This window comes from Panthera uncia (assembly GCF_023721935.1).
Source record: "Panthera uncia isolate 11264 chromosome D3 unlocalized genomic scaffold, Puncia_PCG_1.0 HiC_scaffold_8, whole genome shotgun sequence".
Classification (NCBI taxonomy): domain Eukaryota; kingdom Metazoa; phylum Chordata; class Mammalia; order Carnivora; family Felidae; genus Panthera; species Panthera uncia.
In genome coordinates this window covers 29,144,024-29,156,035 of record NW_026057586.1, presented here as the reverse complement: position 1 = coordinate 29,156,035, position 12,012 = coordinate 29,144,024, and the positions used below count along the sequence as shown (strand labels likewise).

At 34.8% G+C, this 12,012-nt stretch overlaps 1 pseudogene; it reads right to left on the bottom strand.

Annotated features, from left to right (window-relative positions):
- Positions 1-10,145: 10,145 nt before the first annotated feature.
- On the bottom strand, positions 10,146-11,288 carry LOC125914372 (heterogeneous nuclear ribonucleoprotein A1-like; annotated as a pseudogene).
- Between the last annotated feature and the right edge of the window lie 724 nt (positions 11,289-12,012).

The following is a 12,012-nucleotide window of genomic DNA, read 5'->3' as shown; positions in this document are numbered from 1 at the left end:
TCCTATTTTTGTTTACAATATATAGTGATTGCATCACAGCCGTAATTTTTAGTACAGGTTCACAGGAGGCAAATTCTGGAAGTCAAAGGCTGAGCAACAGTTAGGATTAAAACCTATCTACATAATAATGTAAAGCAGTCAACAGTATCTTCGTGAGCATAAGGGATAGTTGACAAATATAATTGTATATGTTTAAATTATACAACATGATGATTTGATACATATGTATATTATAGAATGACTACCAAAATCAAGATGATTAACACACTTATCACCTCAGTTAAAATAGGTAACTCTGTGTGGGGTGAGCATGCTTCATTTGCTCTCAACAACTTTCGAGTATATAATACTGTATTATTAACTCTAGTTACCATGCTGTACATCAGAGCCTCAGAACTTATTCATTTTATAACTGAAAATGTGTGCCCTTTGACCTACACCTCCCCATTTCTCTCTCCCCCTAACCCCTGGTAATGACCATTGTCTTCTCTGTTTCTATGGAATTAGGGTTTTTTTGTGTGGGTTTGTGTGTGTGTGTGTGTGTGTGTGTGTGTGTGTGTATGTGTGTGTTGTTTAGAGTCCACATAAATGATATCATACAGTTTTTGTCTTTCTCTTTCTAGTTTATTTCTGTTACTATTAATGCCCTCGAGATTCCTTCTTCTTGTCACACATGGCAGGATTTCCTTTTTTTTTATGGTTAAACAATATACCATTATATCTATCTATCTGTCTCACATTTTCTTTATCCATTCATCAATTGAAGGACATTTACATTATATACATATCTTGGCTATTGTGAATAATGATGCAATAAACACGACTGTACAGATATTTCTTGTAGATATTGATTTAAATTCCTTTAGGTATATAACCTGGAGTAGGATTGCTGGACCATATGGTAGTTCAATTTTTAATTTTTTAAGAGTTTATTTATTTTCAGAGGGGGGAGAGAGAATGAGTGAGTGGGGGAGGGGAAGAGAGAGAGAGAGAAAGAGAGAGAATCTCAAATCTCTGCGCTGACAGCACAGAGCCTGACTCAGGGCTTGATCTCACAAACCATCAGATTGTGACCTAGTCCAAAATGAAGAGTCAGATGCTTAACGAACTGAGTCACCCAGACAACCCAATTTTTAACTTTTTGAAGAATTTCCATACTGTTTTCCATAATGGCTACACCATTTTATATTCTCAGTAGTCTCCACATCCACATTCTTGCTGACTCTTGCTACTCTTGTATTTTTGACAATAGCCATCCTGAGAGGTATGAGGTGATAACTCATTGGGGCTTTTTCATTTCCCTGATGATTAGTAATACTTAAAACCTTTTTATATAACTATTGGCTATTTGTATGTCTTCTTTGGAAAAATATCTATTCAGGTCCTTCACCCATTTTTATGGGATTATATTTTGTTTTGATACTGAGTTATATGAGTTCTTTATATATTTTGGATTATATTATCAGATATATGGTTTGCAAATATTTTATCCCATTTTGTAGGTTACCTTTCCAATTTATTTTCTTTGCTGTGCAAAAGCTCTTTGGTTTATTTAGTTCCATTTATTTATTGTAGAATAGAGAGCCCAGACGTAAACCTATGCATATACCATCAACTAATGTTTTCAAGCATACCAAGAATATGCAATGAGAAGAAAGTTTATTCAATAAATGATGTTGGGAAATCTGGATATCCACATGCAAAGGAATGAAATTTGACCCTTATCTTATACCTCTCACGAAAATTAACTTGAAATGGATCAAAGACTTAAAGACCCAAAACCATAAAAGTCCTAGAAGAAAACCTAGGCAAAAGATCTTTGACATTAGTCTTAGCACAATTTCTTAGATGATACATCAAAAGAATAGGCAACAAAAACTAAAAAACGTTACTGCCTTGGAAGCTACAAGGGAAATCTTCAAGGAGAGTAGTTTCCAAGCCTTCTAATGTCTGCATGAATACACATTAGAGCTCTGTTCAGGAGTGTGGCTTATTAGACAATTGCATAAATGGGTCTGAACTCCATATCTAAGCCAATATGGAACAGAAGAGAAAAATCACAGGAACAAAGCTATGGTGGGGTAGAGGGAATGATTTTTCAGTAGACTCAATACCCGGAGCCAGAAATGAAAAGAAAACCATAAGCTTCCCAAAGGCTTGTAACAAATTTTGAGGAAGGTAGAACCTCCTGCAGAATCTGAAATGGGGGGATTAATCCATTATATAAGTGCCTAAATGTATTTCAAATAAAGGATGACATGGCTGACACCTGGCTGACCTAGATATAACAATGATGCCTATTTTTAAGATTACCTTAAGCATCAACCTATAAAATAAGTAAAGTGCTTTATAAACAGCAAATTGCTATATAGGTGTTAATTACTATTGCTGCTTTCATTGTTCTCTTCATTGTTGTTATTTTGCAAGCATTTAGCTCAGGGCCTTGCATATTGTAAGTTCTTGCATTTTATAAATACAATTATTGACTGGCTGGATTAAAAAGAAAAACTGACCTATCTATTTTCTCTAGCCTGCTTTACCCCAAATTCTAGCCCCAAGGGGAGAAACAAAAATTGACAGTACAGGAGATTCCCAAGAGATGAAGCTTGCTGAAGGGACAGACAGTAGACCACACAAAAGGAGGAGTGTTGAGCTGCTTGAAGGAGCTTACTCGGTCTGTTTACAAGAAGAGCACGCATCCTGATTGTAATAAGTGAGCTTGGAGGGCTAGACAGGCTCTTTAATCTCAGAAATGACACTGTGAACTCCAGTTCACCTGCTCGATTTATTTACATTGCTTTTGCCCGCTAACAAATCCAACTCTCCATCAGATTAATCAACATTTATCAGCCAGCGGCGGGAGCATCATTTCATAACGTAAGTAAAATAGAGAGGGAGTGAAATGGAATAGAGAGAGAATAAAACTCCCATTACTCTGTGGCTATTTTATTCTCTATGTATTTTATTCACATAATGAATGATGTACTTCTGGCTTTAACAGCATAGCAACCCAGGGTTCTGTTTGTTTAATGTTTTCCCACCAGGGACTGTGCAATTCAATAGCATATGCACAGCAGGATAAAGGAGGAGGATGGTCAAGTCTGAGTTTTGAGGTTTAAGATTGCTCAAATATACCAAAGGTGGGTTAACACCAAGTTGTCCAGAGTCTTGTGTTGTTAGTTCAAATGAATTGCCACCAATCAACAAAATAATTTGTCCATGTGGTGTTTCATTGGCCTTTATTGCAAATGAACCACTCATTTATTCAGCCATTTAAATAATCCAGCACCAACCGTGTACCAGAAATTGTTCTGGGTGCTAATGACGTAGCAGTGAACAGAAGAAAGTTCCTGTGCCCATGGAGTTTATACTTAAGGGGGATTATAAACGATAGCAAATAAATATATAATAAAATTTCATGTAGTAATACATTTTACCATGACAAATAAACCAGGCTATGGGAACAGAAACAAAGAGTGTTACTTTGGATAGGGTAGCCTAAAAGGCTGTGCAGATGTGATATTGCAGCAGAAATCTGAAGGAAGTCAAAGAACTAGGCATTTGAGCATCTGAGTGAACTGCATCCAGATGGAAGGGAAAAGAAGGAACATGGAGAAACTGGGAGGCCAGTTTTGCTGGAAAGGAGTGAAGAAAGGGAAGAATAAGAGAACATGTCAGAGAAGTAGCACTGGGATATATCATGTAAATCTATGCAACAGTAGTAGGAATTTGAAAGTGATAAGAATTATGTGGAAATTTAAAAAAATCAAGTTATGATTTTGCCCTTGACCATCCACGTAAGGACAGAAATCTGATTTATAATTCTTTACTTTTTAAATTGAGTTTTGATACTGCCCAGGTTACCAATATTTTAATGATGTTGTTGTTGATGATGATGATGATGATGATACAATAAGGCATTTCATAATTGATTACTTGGTCAATAATGACTGAGTTAGTAACAAAAAACCTTTTAGTTGAAGTAGAAGATGCAAAGAGAGAAGTGTTCAATTCATATGTGAATGGCTCAACGAATTATCCCAAAGTGAAAATACCATCAGATCAAGAAACTGAACATTATTGACATCTAGGTCTCACTTCCTGGTCTTTTGCAATCACAAGCCTCCCATCTCACCCAAGTGAATAACTCTCCTGTCTTCTAATAACATATACTATGTCTGCCTGTTTTCAGAATTCTCTATAAATGTGAGATTTGCCATTTTTTGCACATAATATCTGTTCATTTTCACTGCTGTTTAGAAATCGATTGTAATATAACAGATTTATTTATCCATTTATAAATCAGGGATGTTTCCAGTTTGGGGTTACTAAGCACTGTGCTACTATAAATATTCTTGTACTTTTCTATTGCTGCACATGTTTCTGTTGGGTATACACTGAGAAGGAATTATTGGGTCATAGGGTATATGTGTTCAGATTTAGTAGAAAACGTCAATATATTTTCAAAGTGAATATACCAGTTTACACTCCCACCAGCCATTTTAGTAGGTGTGTAGTGATGCCTCATCTTTAATTTGCATTTCTCTGTTGACTAATGAGTTGAAGCACTGAGTTACAGGTTTATTGACCATTTAGAAACACTCTCTTGTGAAATATTTGATTCTCTTGCCCATTTTTTTCTGAATTGTCTGTATTTCCCTTAACAAGTTCTTTATATACTTTGTGTATATGTGTATGTGTTGCTGAATAACTTTTCTTTCTTTTGTGACTTTTTAAGAACGTTTTTATTTAAGTAATCTCTATACTGAATATGGGGCTAAACTCATGACCCTGAGATGAAGAGTTGCACACTCCTCTGACTGAGCCAGTCAGGAGTCCCATCTTTTTTACTTTCTTAAAGTTGTCTTTCCATGATCAGAAATTCCCAATTTTAATCTAGTTGACTTTGGCAATCTTTTAGAGTCTGCTGTGATTTGTTTGAGAAATCCTTACCTATCCCAAATTCATGAGGATATTCTCATAGATTATAAAATGTTGGTTTAATTTTTACCTTGAGATTTCCAACACTTAGATTTACATCTTGTTAGCATGCAGTAGTTTCAAGTCTTTCTTTTTTTTTTCTTTTCTTTTTTTTTTTTTTTTGCTATGGATATCTAGTTGAATCAATGCAATTTATGGGGAAGAATGTCTTCTCATCTCTTTTGCAGTACCATTTTTGTTGTAGGCGTTATTTTTTTTAATTATTTTTTTTAAATTTACATCCAAGTTAATTAGTGTATAGTGCAACAAGGATTTCAGGAGTAGATTCCTTAATACCCCTTACTCATTTAGCCCATTCCCCCTCTCAAAGCCCCTCCAGTAACCCTCTGTTTGTTCTCCATATTTAAGAGTCTCTTATGTTTTGTCTCCCTCCCTGTTTTTATATTATTTTTGCTTCCTTTCCTTTGTGTTCATCTGTTTTGTATCTTAAAGTCCTCATATGAGTGAAGTCATATGATATTTATCTTTCTCTAATTTCGCTTAGCATAATACCCTCTAGTTCCATCCATGTAGTTGCAAATGGCAAGATTTCATTCTTTTTTGATTGCTGAGTAATACTCTATTGTGTATATATGCCACATCTTCTTTATCCATTCATCTGTCAATGGACATTTGGGCTCTTTCCATACTTTGGCTATTGTTGATAGTGCTGCTGTAAACATTGGGGGGCATGTGCCCCTTCAAAACAGCATACCTGTATCCCTTGGATAAATACCTAGTGCAATTGCTGAGTCGTGGGGTAGTTCTATTTTTAATTTTTGAGGGACCTCCATACTGGTGGCTACACCAGTTTGCATTCCCACCAGCAGTGCAAGAGATCCTCTTTCTCATTCTCATTGACATGTGTTGTTGCCTGAGTTGTTAATGTTAGCCATTCAGACAGGTGTAAGGTGATACCTCACTGTGGTTTTGATATTCATTTCCCTGATGATGAGTGATGTTGAGCATTTTTCATGTGTTTGTTGGCCATCTGGACGTCTTCTTTGGAGAAGTGTCTGTTCATGTCTTTTGCCCATTTTTTTACTGGATTATTTGTTTTTTGGGTGTTGAGTTTGATAAGTTCTTTATAGATTTTGGATACTAACCCTTTATCTGATATGTCATTTCCAAATATCTTCTCCCATTTCGTCAGTTGCCTTTTAGTTTTGCTGACAATTTCCTTTGCTGTGCAGAAGATTTTTATTTTGATGAGGTCCCAATAGTTCATTTTTGCTTTTGTTTCCCTTGCCTCCAGAGACATGTTGAGTAAGAAGTTGCTGTGGCCAAGGTCAAAGAGGCTTTTGCCTGCTTTCTCCTCGAGGATTTTCATGGCTTCCTGTCTTACATTTAGGTCTTTCATCCATTTTGAGTTTATTTTTGTGTATGGTGTAAGAAAGTGGTCCAGGTTCATTTTTCTGAATGTTGCTGTCCAATTTTGCCAGCACCACTTGCTGAAGAGACTGTCTTTATTCCATTGTATATTCTTTCCTGCTTTGTCAAAGATTAGTTGGCCATAAATCTGTGGGTCCATTTCTGGGTTCTCTATCTGTTCCATTGATCTGAGTATCTGTTTTTGTGCCAAGGAGCTATTTTTAAGCCTATTTTTTATGGGCTGTTTCTGGCTCTTTATTCTGTCTAACTCCATTAATTACTATCCTTACAGTAACTCCTGTGTTAAATATTAAAGGTTTATAATAAGTTTTAATAGGTGGTATTTTTTCTTCTTCAACATTGTCTTAACTCTTCTTGTTCTCTTATTTACATAATTTTAATAGCTTTTATTTTTAAAGCAACTTAGGATTCATAGCAAAATTAAGGGAAAGGTACAGAAATTTCCCATACATTTCCTGCCTCCACGTATGCCTAGCCTCCCTCACTATCAAAATCCTACATGAGAGTGGTATGTTACAATGAATGTACCTACATTGGTATATCATTGTTATCCAAAATTTATAGTTTACATTAGGGTTTAATCTTGGTATTGTGACAGATATATAATGACATGTGTCCACTATTATAGTATAATACACAGTAGTTTCGCTGTCCTAAAAATCCTCTCTGTTCTGCCTATCCACCCATTCCCTTCTCCCAGACCTCTGGCAACAACTGATCTTTTTACTATAGTTAACAGTTTTGCCTTTTCCGGAGTGTTATATAGTTGGAATTACACAGTTTGTAGCCCTTAGAGATTGGCTTCTTTCACTTCGTAATATGCATTTAAAGTTCCTCTGAATTTTCATGGCTTATCATCTAGGTTTATAGTCCACTTTGAGGTGTATGTATGGGTGTATATGTATGAAGGATGTAAGGTCTGTTTCTATGTATCTATATGCACTTTTTTTGCATGTGGACATTAATATTAAGGTGCTCTAGCATCATTTGCTGAAAAGACTATCCTTGTTTTTACTTTTTTCAATGATCAGTTAACTATAGTTACATAGCCTATTTCTGAGCTTTCTATTCTCTTCTATTGATCTGTTTGTCTGATCTTTTTACCAACAGCATACTGTCTTGATTATTGTAGTTTTATAATAAGTCTTAGAGTTGAAAAGTATGACTTTATTCTCCTTAACTACTACATTGGTTATTCTGGGTCTTTTGCTTCTGTGAACTTTAAAATCAGTTTATCGATAACCACAAAATAGCACACTCAGATTTTTATTGGAATTTCACTGAATCTACCAATCAAGTTGGGGCCAACTAATATCTTAACAATATTGAGTCTTTCTATCCATGAACATGGTATATTTATCCATTTATTTATTCTTCCATTTCTTTCACCAGAGTTTTATCGTTTTTCTCATATATATCTTGCACATATTTTGTTAGATTTATACCTAACAATTTAACTTTTTGAGTACTAATGTAAATGGTACTATGTTTTAATTTCAAATTCCATTTCTTTATTTTTGGTATATAGGAAAGTGACTTACTTTCCTGTATTAACCTTGTATGCTGCAACCTTGCTATAATTACTAATAAGTTACAAGAGTTTTTGGTTGATTCTTTCAGGTTTTCCAAATAGACAATCATGTACTCTACAAAGACAGTTTTTATTTCTTCCTTCCAACTCAGTATAACTTTTATTTCCCTTTCTTGTCTTATTATAGCATTAGCTAGGACTTCCAGTATCATGTTGAAAAACAGTGGTGAGAGGGAACATCTTTGCCCTATTCCTGATATCAGTGGGGAAAGTTACAGTTTGTCACCATTGACTATGATATTAGCTACAGCTTTTTGTAGAGGTTCCTTGTCAAATTGAGGAAGTTCCCTCTATTCCTAGTTTGCTGAAAGTTTTTACTATGAATAGATGTTTATGTTGTCATCTGTTTTGTCTGCATCCATTGATATGATTATGTGATTTTTCTTTAGCTGTTGATATGACAGATTACATTGAACCTGCCTTGTATACCTGGAATAGATCCTACTTGGTCAAGTGTATAATTATCTTTATACACTGTTATATTGATTTGCTAATACATTCTTGAGGATTTTTTGTATCTATGTTCATGAGAGATATTGATTGGTCTGTAATTTTCTTGTAATGTCATTGTCTGGTTTTGTTATTAAGATAATACCGGCTTCATGGAATGATTTAGGAAATTTTTCTCTGGTTCTATATTATCTTTGATTTTCTGTAGTTTGAAAATTATGTGTGTCATTTGTTTGTTTGTTTTTTGAATTTATCCTGTTTGGTGTTCTCTGACCTTCCTGGATCTGTGTTTGGTGTCTGACATTAATTTGGGTGTCTGACATTAATTTGGAGAAATCCTCAGTCATTATTGCTTCAAATACTTCTACTCTTCCTTCCATTCTTTCTTCTCCTGGTTTTCCATTACACACGTTATTTATTTTGTTGTTGGCTCACAGTTCTTAGATATCCTCCTTCTCCTTCCTTCCTTCCTTCCCTGTATTTTTTCCTCTTTGTTTATCTGTTTGGGAAGTTTCTATTGACATATTCTCAAGTTCAGAGATTATTTCCTCAACCATTTCCAGTCTGTTAATGAGCCCATCAAAGTCATTCTTATTTATGCTGTAGTGTTTTTATTTCTAACATTTTTAAAATTCTTTCTTGAAATTTCCATCTCTCTGCTTATATTGTCCATCTGTTCTTGTATATGGTCTATCTATTAGAGCCCTTAGCATATTAACCATAGTTGTTTTAAATCCCAGTCTAGTGATTCCAATCTGATTCCAGATTTCATCTCTGGCATGATTGCTGATTTTTTTCAAATATCTTTGTTGCACCTGTTTAGATGATCATGTGATTACGCCCCTACACACACATTTTAATCTATAAAGGTATAGTATGCTGATTGTTTTTTCTTACATTGAACAAACTCTGAATTTCTAGAATTAAACACAACCTGCTTATGATGTATTTTTGTATATAAATTCAACTTTATCATTAATGTTTTATTTAGGATTTTAAATCTATATTCATGAGGGTACTGTTATTTTAAATTTCTTTTGGTAGAACATCCTGGTCTTATGAAAAGAATAAAAGAAGGAGAGAGAAAGAGAAAAAGAGACATTTCCTTGTTTTATATGAAAATTTTTATGTAACATCGGAATTATTTATTTCTTAAATAATCCAATAATCCACTCTGATATTAGAGATTTCTTTATGCTAAATTTTCTTTAAAATTCTGTTTCGATTTTATTCTTATGTAATATTTATTCTTTTATCTTTTTCCTCTTTAGAAATATTTTTATCTCATTTAAATTTTGGATTCATTACCACAAAGTTGTTTATAGTATTTTTATATCAAAATCCTAAAATATGTAGGATTTAAATATTTTTAACATTTACATTAATATTGTTTGTACTCCCTCTTTCTTATTAGTCTCCCCCAAATTTATCAATTTAACCTTTTAAATGAACCAATTTTTCAGTTTTAAAAAAATCTCTAATATATTTTCTATATTAATTTTTTCATGAATTTTTATCATTTCTCTCATTCTTCATTTAGATTTAATTGTTCTTCATATGAATTCTTAGCTCATTGACTTTTATTTATTCTTTTTTTTTTTGAAGACACATTTATTCAGCATCATGATCAGACTATTACATTTAGCAATCAACAGCATGGGTGCAAAAATCATCTACATTAAAACCCTTTGTGGAATGCTTTACAATTTCCACAGAACAGAAACTAACCTGTTATACAATTAATCACAAATACAGTCCTCAAGTTTTTGCCCATACACATGAGTATTGTTTAAAACATGTCTTCTTTGTAGCATCTAGGCTCTGCCACCACTGTGCTTGGCTGAGTTCACAAATCCGTTTTAACCTGTAGCTTCCCTGTCACTTCTCTGGCTCTCCTCTCCTGCTAAGCTTTGTTTCCTGGCAGTAATCAAAACCTTCTACCACTGCCACAGCTACTGCTGCTGCTGCTGCTGGAACCACCATAGCCACCTTGGTTTTGTGGTTTGTCAAAGTACTGGTCTCCACCACCACAGGGGCCACAGTTTCTGTCTCCAAAATTTCCTCGTTTCATGGGTCCAAAATTCGAAGACTCATTGTTGTAATTGCCAAAATCATTATAGCTTTCCACCTCCAAAGTTGCTTCCATCATTACCAAATCCGTTATAGCCGTCCCCACTGTCACCATATCCACCACCATCTTGACTGCCACCAAAGCCACCTCACCCACTGAAGTTTCCTCCAGAACCAAAGCTGTCATTCCTACCAAAACCACTTCCACAACCACCATCAAAGTTTTCAGAACCACTTCAACTTCTTTTGCTGGATGAAGCACTAGCCATCTCCTGCTTAAATAGAGCTTTCCTTACTTCACAGTTGTGGCCATTCACAGTATGGTATTTTTGAACAACAATCTTGTCTACAAAGTCATGGTCATCAAATGTTACAAAAGCAAAGCCTCTCTTTTTGCCACTGCTTCAGTCAGTCATGATTTCAATCAGTTCAATTTTCATATACTGTTCAAAACAATCTCTTAGATGTTCTTCATGTATCTTCTTTAATGCCACCAACAAAAATCTTTTTCACAGTTAAGTAGGCACCAAGTCTTTGAGAATCTTCTCTTGAGACAGCCCTCTTTGGTCCTACAACTCTTAATCCACCTTGTGTGGCCTTGCATTCATGGCTGCATCCACCTCTTCCACACTGGCATACATGACAAACCCAAAGCCTCTGGATTGCTTGGTGTTTGGATCTCTCATTACCACATAGTCTGTAAGCATTCCCCAATGTTCAAAATGGCTCCTCAGACTCTCATCAAATCACTGATGAAAACCTCTTGCAGCTGTTCAGGCTCTTTGGAAGACTCAGACTTAGACATGATGGCAGTGGGAGGGGAGATATTTGCAATGCTTACTCGGCAGGGTCCACAGGCAGAAAGCTTTTTTTTCTTAACAAATACATGTAAGGCTATGAATTTTCCTCCAGTCACAGCATTAGTGATAACCCATAGGATCATGTAGGTCATATTTAAAAGTATTTTCTACTTTCAAACATGATTTATTAATCGTATTGTTATTTATAAGTGTAGGTTATTTATAAGTGTGTTGCTTGGAATAGAAGCTGTTGAGAATTTTATAAAGTGTTTTTTCCCCTGTAGCTTAAATCCACTGTCATCAAATAACATATTCTTTGTGATTTTAACCCATTATCTTTTGTTGAGATTTGCTTTGTGGACTATTTATATTGTCATGTTTTCAATTAAAATAATTGACATGTATTCTCAATTATTAAGTACAGCATTCTGTATATTTCAAACAGATCAGAGAGTGATTTACTGGGCTGAGCAAATTGAAGCCAGAATTTTCAGGAGTTTTATTAAACGATGTAAAACCAGGAGTAAGAGAAAAAGCCTGCAGCTCAGGGGAATTTGAATCATAAATCTCTGAATAAAGCTAGGACACCTGAAGAGTGATACATTCACTGGTGAGTTAGGAAAACAAAATGCTTCCCCCCCCCCAAAAAAAACCACAAAAAAAAAAAAGAAAAAAACAAAAAACTGCCTCCTTTGCTTTAGTAAGGAGCAGGAAAAAAAATTAAGGGAG